The sequence below is a fragment of the Triticum aestivum genome, chromosome 2D, assembly GCF_018294505.1.
Source record: "Triticum aestivum cultivar Chinese Spring chromosome 2D, IWGSC CS RefSeq v2.1, whole genome shotgun sequence".
Lineage (NCBI taxonomy): Eukaryota > Viridiplantae > Streptophyta > Magnoliopsida > Poales > Poaceae > Triticum > Triticum aestivum.
In genome coordinates, this window is record NC_057799.1 from 438994969 (window position 1) to 439004666 (window position 9698).

Here is a 9698-nt window from a genome sequence, read left to right on the forward strand (position 1 = left end):
CGCCGCCTTCGCCGCCTCGCCGCGTCGCCTCCTCCCACCGGCGACGAACTTCGGCGACCTCGCCCGAGCGCCGCGCCCCGCCGTCTCCCCGAGCTCCTCCCGCGGCTCCTCTCCGCCGCCTCCTTCCCGTGGTCCTCCGACGCCGGCCGCCGCGTCCCCCTCTCCTTCGTATCCGGCGACGAACCTCCGGCCGTCCCCAAGCTCGGCCCGATAGGATCTGAGGATCTCTGGGTTGACTTTCTCTTCCCCCTCTCAAATCTGCCAAGTCCTTATATTTTTGCATTATATGCCCCTGTTCATTGCATCGTAACTCTCTGCATATAGCTCCGTTTCACGCGTGTAATTTATAGAAATGTTCGTCTCGTGATGCTCTTCATTTTGTTCCATTGCACCATGTTCATTTGAGTCCATATTGTTGCCCAAATCTCTGGTGCAAGAGTGCTAGTTGCTGTTATCTGCTGTTACTTATCAAAACTTGAGGATTTTTTTATTTTTGTTGCATTTAATCTGTGCATCTTATGGGCATGAGCTCTACATGTGTATTGTTGTATGCCATGCCATCTTTCCAGGGGTGTATGCCATGTATTTTTTTGATCTCTGTGGTGACTATCACAAGCATGCAAACTAGGCTCCGTAATGTTTCTGATTTCAGAGACTTGGTAGTTTTTCCAAGTCTGTGACTGCTGTTATTTTATTGCTATGTATCCATGTGGCTACAGAGAGATCCATGCTTATTTTGGAGATGTTCAGTAAGGATGTTTTGTATATTGTTGTAAAATGATCCATTCATGCCCTTGTTTGCAATTATGGAGGGCCATAGCATGACTCAATCTTGCTCTACTTTTGCTATAAAATATTTCTGGCAGATTCTTAACATGATATTCAATTTTTCCAAGCTCGTTGTAGTTGTTTCATACATGCTATGTATTTTCTATTGCCATGGATAGCTTCATAAACATGCCTTCTTGTTTTAGGTATGCTTGTTTTGTCATGCATTGCTTTGTGATGAGTGCATCAAGCTCACAAAGATGCCCTCATAATGTCTGTTTCTGCCATGCTTTGTTTTCTGCAAAGTCTGAAACCTGTTAACAAAACTTTCTATGTTTACATGGTTGCCATCATATCTTCTGGCCCTTTCTGGCTTATGGTCGGTAAGGAACTTTTGTCATATGCATTTAGTAGAATACTGCCATGCCTCATTTTGCTATGTCCAGTAAGGCAACATGTTATCTTTTGCATGTCTAGTAATTTCACCAAGTCTGTGAACCTGTTATCTTTTGCACTTTTGCCATGCTTGTTTGAACCTGTTGTGTTGTGATCTAGCCGTAGCTCAGTGTTCATCTTTTGACAAGCATCTCCTATACATTGCTTCCATATACTTTGTTGCTATGTTGGAGTGCTGTAGCATTGTTATTTGTTGCATTCTAAGTGCTATCATGCTGTTAATCGCAGATTCGTGTCATTCTTGTTCTGCTTGCCATTTGCAAACCGTGCATCCGTTTCCGGTGATCTTTATATCGATTTCGACCGAAATCATCTCATCTTTCCAATGGCATACTTGGTTTGCCAAGTTACTGCCTTGTTCATCATTTTTCGTCCGGAGCACGCATATGCATCGCATATCATATCTTGCAAATCATACATGTTTTGCATCATGTTGCTTGTGCATCTCCCGTGTTTGATTGTGGTTCCGTTGGTTGAGTTCTTGTTTTGGGTAGAACCGGGAGACGAGTTCGTGAACGAGGAACCTGTTGAGTACGCTTATGAGGATCAAGCTTTCGACAACTCTGAGAACCTTGCAGGCAAGCTGACCATACCCCCGAAATCACTTCTATCTTTGCTTTGCTAGTTGTTCGCTCTATTTTCCATGCTGCGCTACCTATCACTTGCTATTTCATGCCTCCCATATTGCCATGACAGCCTCTAACCATCCTTTCCTAGCAAACTGTTGTTTGGCTAAGTTTCCGCTTTTGCTCAGCCCTTCTTATAGCGTTGCTAGTTGCAGGTGAAGTTGAAGTTTGTTCCATGTCGGAACATGGATATGTTGGGATATTACAATATCTCTTATTTAATGAATGCATCTATATATTGGGTAAAGGGTGGAAGGCTCGGCCTTATGCCTGGTGTTCTGTTCCACTCTTGCCGCCCTAGTTTCTGTCATACTGGTATTATGTTCCTTGAGTTTGCGTTCCTTACGCGGTTGGGTGATTTATGGGACCCCCTTGACAGTTCGCCTTGAATAAAACTCCTCCAGCAAGGCCGAACCTTGGTTTTACCATTTGACCACCTACCACCTACACTTCCCTTGGGTTTTCGCGAGCCCGAGGGTCATCTTTATTTTAGACCCCCACGGGCCAGTGCTCCTTCGAGTGTTGGTTCGAACCGAGCTGCCTGCGGGGCCACCTTGGGGAAACTTGAGGACAGGTTTTACTCGTAGCTAGTCTCATCCGGTGTTGCCCTGAGAATGAGATATGTGCAGCTCCTATCGGGATTTGTCGCCACATCGGGCGGCTTTGCTGGTCTTGTTTTACAATTGTCGAAATGTCTTGTAAACCGGGATTCCGAGACTGATCGGGTCTTTCCGGGAGAAGGTTTATCATTCGTTGACCGTGAGAGCTTATAATGGGCTAAGTTGTGACACCCCTGCAGGGTATTATCTTTCGAAAGCCGTGCCCGCGGTTATGAGGCAGATGGGAATTTGTTAATGTCCGGTTGTAGAGAACTTGTCACTTGACTTAATTAAAATACATCAACCGTGTGTGTAGCCGTGATGGTCTCTTCTCGGCGGAGTCCGGGAAGTGAACACGGTTTGAGTTATGAATGACGTAAGTAGGAGTTCAGGATCACTTCTTGGTCATTACTAGTTGACGACCGTTCCGTTGCTTCTCTTCTCGCTCTCTTTCGCGTATGTTAGCCACCATATATGCTTAGTGCCTGCTGCAGCTCCACCTCATTACACCATCCTTTCCTATAAGCTTAAATAGTCTTGATCTCGCGGGTGTGAGATTGCTGAGTCCTCGTGACTCACAGATTCTACCAAAACAGTTGCAGGTGCCGATGATGCCAGTGCAGATGACGCAATCAACCTCAAGTGGGAGTTCGATGAGGAACGTGATCGTTACTATGTGTCTTTTCCTGATGATCAGTAGTGGAGCCCAGTTGGGACGATCGGGGATCTAGCATTTGGGGTTATCTTATTTTCATTTGGATTTTGACAGTAGTCGGTCTATGTGTGGATGTTGGATGATGTATGAATTATATTTATGTATTGTGTGAAGTGGCGATTGTAAGCCAATCTCTCGTTATCCCATTCTTGTTCATTACATGGGATTGTGTGAAGATGACCCTTCTTGCGACAAAACCACAATGCGGTTATGCCTCTAAGTCGTGCCTCGACACGTGGGAGATATAGCCGCATCGTGGACGTTACAGAGGGTGAGGGGTTTTTATAGCCGAGGTGAAAAACCGCTCGCCCGAGGAAAATGGACGAACGTGCCCCTGACCCTTCTCATTCGTGTGACATGTGTCACCCACGTACAGAGAGGTGGAGATCATGTGAGATCGTGGGTGAATAGGATAATCATATCGTAGAATGTGGAACGGTTTGAGCGGCAACAGCCGAAAATTCAAATATGAAAATTTTAATGTTTCGTTCGCAAATTCTTCAGCTGACAAGGACACAGTGAAGATTTTGAACGGGTTTCAAATAGAACGCACATGAAGAATTTGTGAATAGACTGGGTTGAGTTTAGCATAGAGGGGGGCGGGTCCAATCACATTCACTTAGCAGAAAAAGGCAACATGAAGAAATAGCTATAAGTGAATGTTGTAGAGGATATAAATTCACACATATATATATACATCGAATGTCTCACATATATATATATATATATATAGTCAATGAACAACTGGGGAATTTCAAAAATGAGGAAAAACTCAAATTGAAGAATTTCAACTGTTGTTGGTGGCGTAACCCACCATATAAGAATGCTGATTTCAGACACAACGTACAATTGTCGTAGGTATCTGAGAATCAAATTCTTCATTAATTTCTTCACACTTAGGGTGTTAGTCTTCATTGATTGAAGAAAAACGTTACTTCATGTGTTCCACATCTAAGTCATCAATTTTGCATAAGTCTTAGGATGTGTGTCCTTTTCAAAGGACATTCGAAGATTAAGATATTTAGCTCACATCGCAACTTGCTAAATCTTTTCTCATTCAAGGGCTTTGTGAAGATATCGGCTAGCTGTTGTTCAGTCTTCACGTGCTCGATAGAGATGTCGCCCTTCAACACATGATCACGAAGAAAATGATGACGAATCTGAATGTGCTTTCTCTTCGAGTGCTGAACTGGATTATGAGCAATCTTGATGGCACTCTCATTGTCACAGTAGAGAGGCACATTCTTCACATTGACGCCGTAGTCCTTGAGGGTTTGCTTCATCCATAGCAGTTGAGCACAGCACGAACCAGCAGCAATGTACTCAGCTTCAGCAGTAGAGAGTGATACGCGGTTATGTTTCTTCGAGGACCAACAGACTAAGGATCGTCCGAGGAAATGACATGTGCCTGATGTTGACTTGCGGTCCACATGATCACCAGCATAGTCAGAGTCTGAATATCCAATGAGATCAAAAGTCGAGCCCTTGGGATACCATAATCCAAGTGTTCGAGTGTGAGCTAGATATCGAAGAGTATGCTTCACAGCCTTATGGTGTGATTCCTTGGGTGTAGCGATCCGACCTCAAACGGTCAAATCTCTTTGTATAAGTGTCATCCCTGGATCGGTAATGCTGACACACACAGTACTTGAAGGATTTATAACAGAGTGCAATCACACACTTATTACATCGAATGTCTCAAAGAGAACTTATTACAATAATATGGCTTAAGGCCATCTAAATAATATAAGCGCGGAAGACTTGGAAGATAAAGTGATTCCATCAACTCCAACGGCATAGCTGAGTGCACGACAACGACCTAGCGCACCTTACTCTTCGTCTGAAAAGTCCGCAACATGATATGTAGCAGCCTGAAACGAGTCAGCACATGGAATATGCTGGCAATATAACACAATAGAGCAAATGAACAAGTAAATGCTATCACTACATGCATATATGGCTGGTGGAGGCTCTACGGTTATATTGTTTTGCGAAAAGCCAATTTTTCCCTACAACAAAGGAATATATTTTATTTAACTATCATGGTAGTTGATAAAACATTGAGAATGGTAACCCCATCTCAATCCCAATTAAGCAGTAATAACAACCCAACAAATTAATTTAGAGTGATGAGATCAACATGATAATCCAAGAACCAGATACTCAAGATGTCCATAACCGGGGACACGGCTAATCATGATTAGTTCGTACACTCTGTCGAGGTTTGCGCACTTTTCCCCACAAGGCTCGATCTCCTCCGTTGGAATTCTCGCACTACATGGTGTTTGAGAAACAGATGATCGAGACACAGTCTTTTAGAAGCATTAACTCTTTACTCTGGGTAGTCAGTTACACCTACTTTCCCCTACATCTGCTAGCCTACCACTAAAAGAGGTCATGCAACATACTCAACTATGCTAGAGCCCATAATAGCTTCTGGCTGCACACGGAAGTTTCTAGCATGAATAATCATATGATCCCTTTGAGCCTGGGTGGCGAACCATAGGATGATCACAAGGTAACCCCGGGATCTCCCAGGACAACACTGGTATAACCCCAGTTGTCCGGGCAAACCACTGGTATCCCCAGGGTGCCCCAAACCAATCCACCCAGATGTGTATTAAAGTAGCCACCTTAAGTTATCCCTTAATTAACAATAGTCTCTCATAACTTCGATGAATTCTCTCAAAAACCAATCCATGTCTACGAGCATAGCATAGCATAGCAGTATAAGCATAACGTAGAAGTAACTCCCAAGGTTTGCAATAAAGGACAATAGGTTCTACCTCATCAACTACTTCCCAATACCCACATGTTATCAAATCCTAACCAGGGAATGTTTGAGGGTTGAAACTAATGCATAAAAACTGGGTATTAAAGGGATATGATCAAAGTGTGAACTTGCCTTGTACTGTTGATGAAGATGCTTCGCACTCATAACTCATGATAGTTCTACGCGTCACACTCCGGTCAATCTATCGTGAGCAAGCAATTGCATACATAAGCACTCATACAAAAGAATCGAAGAAAGGATCTCGAAAAACTTCAAAAACAAGCAATTAACTCTTGCAACATAAAACAATTTCTAACAGTACCAAAATTAAGTGAATTTGGCCTTATCAGAAAGTTTAGGTCAAGAGCTTTGATTTGCAAAAAGAATCAACTCAAACGGAGCTATAAAACTTAAGTTAAGAACAAAAGAAGTTTGAATTCAAATCTGTTTGAAAAAAAATTAAATTTTAAAAAACATGTTTAAGTTGATTATTGGATAGAGGGGATCATAATGAAGAAGTGGGCGTTGGTTTCGTTGGAATTGGACAAACGAGCAAAAAGTTGTGCTAGTTTGACACAGAGGGACTAAACTGTAAAATAAACTAATCGCAAACGGGTCTCTGGCAGAAATAAAAAGAAAAAGAAAATTCCACCGAACGAACGTTCGCTAGAGAACCTAAACCAACGAGTTTCGTTCGCTCTAGAGCCTAAACTAACGATGTTCACTAAATAAACAAAAACGTTTTGAATAAAAAATGCGATCTAATCCTATCCGTTGATCCTAGATCTAACGGACGAGGGAGGAGCCGGGCTTAATGTTGCGGTGGGCGTCGACGTCGCCGGAGAAGATGGCGGCGGCGGCTCAGACGTCCAGGGCGGCGGCTGCTCCGGGGTCGGCGGCGACGGCGGAGTAGATGGGGAGGTGCGGCGTGACGAGGGGGAGGCGACGGAGGAGTCGGCGATGGCGCGCGGGGTGGAGGCGCGGCGAGGCGGTGGTGCAGAATAGCGCGGCGGCGGCGGTTGGCTACGACGGCAGTGGCTGCGCGCTCCGGCGGCTCGGGCTCGAGGGAAACGGGACCGGGGGTCCGGTATTTATAGGAGGGAGGGAGACTTGGAGGAGGGGCGAGGTCGAGGCGGTGGAGGAACCCGGGGCGGAGACGGCGGCGCCGGTGGAGTCGGGCGGGAGGCGGACTCTGGCTCAGGGTCGAAGATGCACCCGGCAGGTGGGTCCTACCTGTCGGTGACTGGGCGAGGCGGCGTGCGAGCAGGCGAGCGAGCGGGCGAGCGAGGCGGAGGCGATTCGGGCGCGGGCACAGGCCGCTGCTGGGCTGGGCCTGCTGGCCTGGCGCGGAGAGAGAGAGAGAGAGCAGTGCTGGGCTTTGGCCTGGCACTGTTCGAAGAGTTTTTTTCATCAGACAACTAAAAATAAAATAAGAAGCAAAAATATAAAAATTATATATAGCAATATTATACATCAAAATTCAGATAAAGTAAAGAGTGCTACTGTTGCAATAAAGCCTCATAAAAATCATTTTAAAAATACCAAAATAATTTCAAATTTATTTCTCTCCAATTTTCTAATGTAGGGAATCATTTTACCCTATTTTCCATATATTTTATTTTTGGAGAAAAAGAGTTTGAATAAAACCCAAATAACTTGTAACGCCCACGATGCGGCTATATCTCCCACGTGTCGAGGCACGACTTAGAGGCATAACTGCATAGTGGTTTTGTCGCAAGAAGGGTCATCTTCACCCAATCCCATGTAATGAACAAGAATGGGATAAAGAGTTGGCTTACAATCGCCACTTCACACAATACATAAATATTTTCATACATCATCCAAAATACAAACATATAGACCGACTACGGTCAAAATCCAGATGAAAATAAGATAACCCCAAATGCTAGATCCCCGATCGTCCCAACTGGGCTCCACTACTGATCATCAGGAAAAGACACATAGTAACGACCACGTTCCTCGTCGAACTCCCACTTGAGACCGACGCCATCATCTGCACTGGCATCGTCGGCACCTGCAACTGTTTTGGTAGAATCTGTGAGTCACGAGGACTCAGCAATCTCACACCTGCGAGATCAAGACTATTTAAGCTTATAGGAAAGGATGGCGTAATGAGGTGGAGTTGCAACGGCAATAAGCATATATGGTGGCTAACTTGCGCAAATGAGAGCGAGGAGAGAAGCAACGGAACGGTCATCATCTAGCAATGACCAAGAAGTGATCCTGAACTCCTACTTACGTCATACATAAATCAGACCGTGTTCACTTCCCAGACTCCGCCGAGAAGAGACCATCACGGCTACACACGCAGTTGATGTATTTTAATTGGTTCAAGTGACAAGTTATCTACAACCGGACATTAACAAATTCCCATCTGCCTCATAACCGCGGGCATGGCTTTCGAAAGATAATACCCTGCAGGGGTGTCCCAACTTAGCCCATCATAAGCTCTCACAGTCAACGAAGGATAAACCTTCTCCCGGAAAGACCCGATGAGTCTCGGAATCCCGGTTTACAAGACATTTCGACAATGGTAAAACAAGACCAGCAAAGCCGCCCGAATGTGCCGACAAATCCCGATAGGAGCTGCACATATCTCGTTCTCAGGGCACACCGGATTGTCCAAGCTTCCGATAGGCCAGACCAGAGTTGCCCCTGGTGGCCACCGGCGACTGACAGTTTGGACCAATACTCAGAGGAGCACTGGCCCGGGGTTTAAAATAAAGATGACCCTCGGGCTCTAGAAAACCCGGGGGAAAAAGTCATAGGTCGCAAATGGTAAAACCAAGGTTGGGCCTTGCTGGAGGAGTTTTATTCAAGGCGAACTGTCAAGGGGGTCCCATAAATCACCCGACCGCGTAAGGAACGCAAACAGGAACATAATCCCGGTATAACAGAAACTAGGGCGGCAAGAGTGGAACAAAACACCAGGCATAAGGCCGAGCCTTCCACCCTTTACCAAAATATATAGATGCATTAATTAAATAAGAGATATTGTGATATCCCAACATATCCATGTTCCAACATGGAACAACTTCAACTTCACCTGCAACTAGCAACGCTATAAGAGGGGCTGAGCAAAAGCGGTGACTTAGCCAAACAACGGTTTGCTAGGAAGGGATGGTTAGAGGCTGACATGGCAATATGGGAGGCATTATATAGCATGTGATAGGTAGCGGAGCATGGCAATAGAGCGAACAACTAGCAAATCAAAGATAGAAGTGATTTCGAGGGGTGATCATCTTGCCTGCAAGGTTCTCAGAGTTGTCGAAAGCTTGATCCTCGTAAGCCTACTCAACAGGTTCCTCGTTCACGAACTCGTCTCCCGGCTCTACCCAAGACAAGAACACAAACAAACGGAACCACAATCAACCACGAGAAATGCACAAGCAACATGACGCAAAACATGTATGATATGCGAGATATGATATGCGATGCATATGCGTGCTCTGGAAGGAAAATGATGAACAAGGCAGTAACTTGGCAAACCAAGCATGCCACTGGAAAGATAAGATGATTTCGGTCGAAATCGATATAAAGATCACCGGAAACGGATGCACGGTTTGCAAATGGCAAGCAAAACAAGAATGACACGAATCTGCAATTAACAGCATGATAGCACTTAAAATGCAACAAGAAACAATGCTACAGCACCCCAACATAGCAACAAAGCACATGGCAGTAATCTACAGGAGATGCTTGACAAAAGATGAACACTGAGCTACGGCTAGTTCACAACA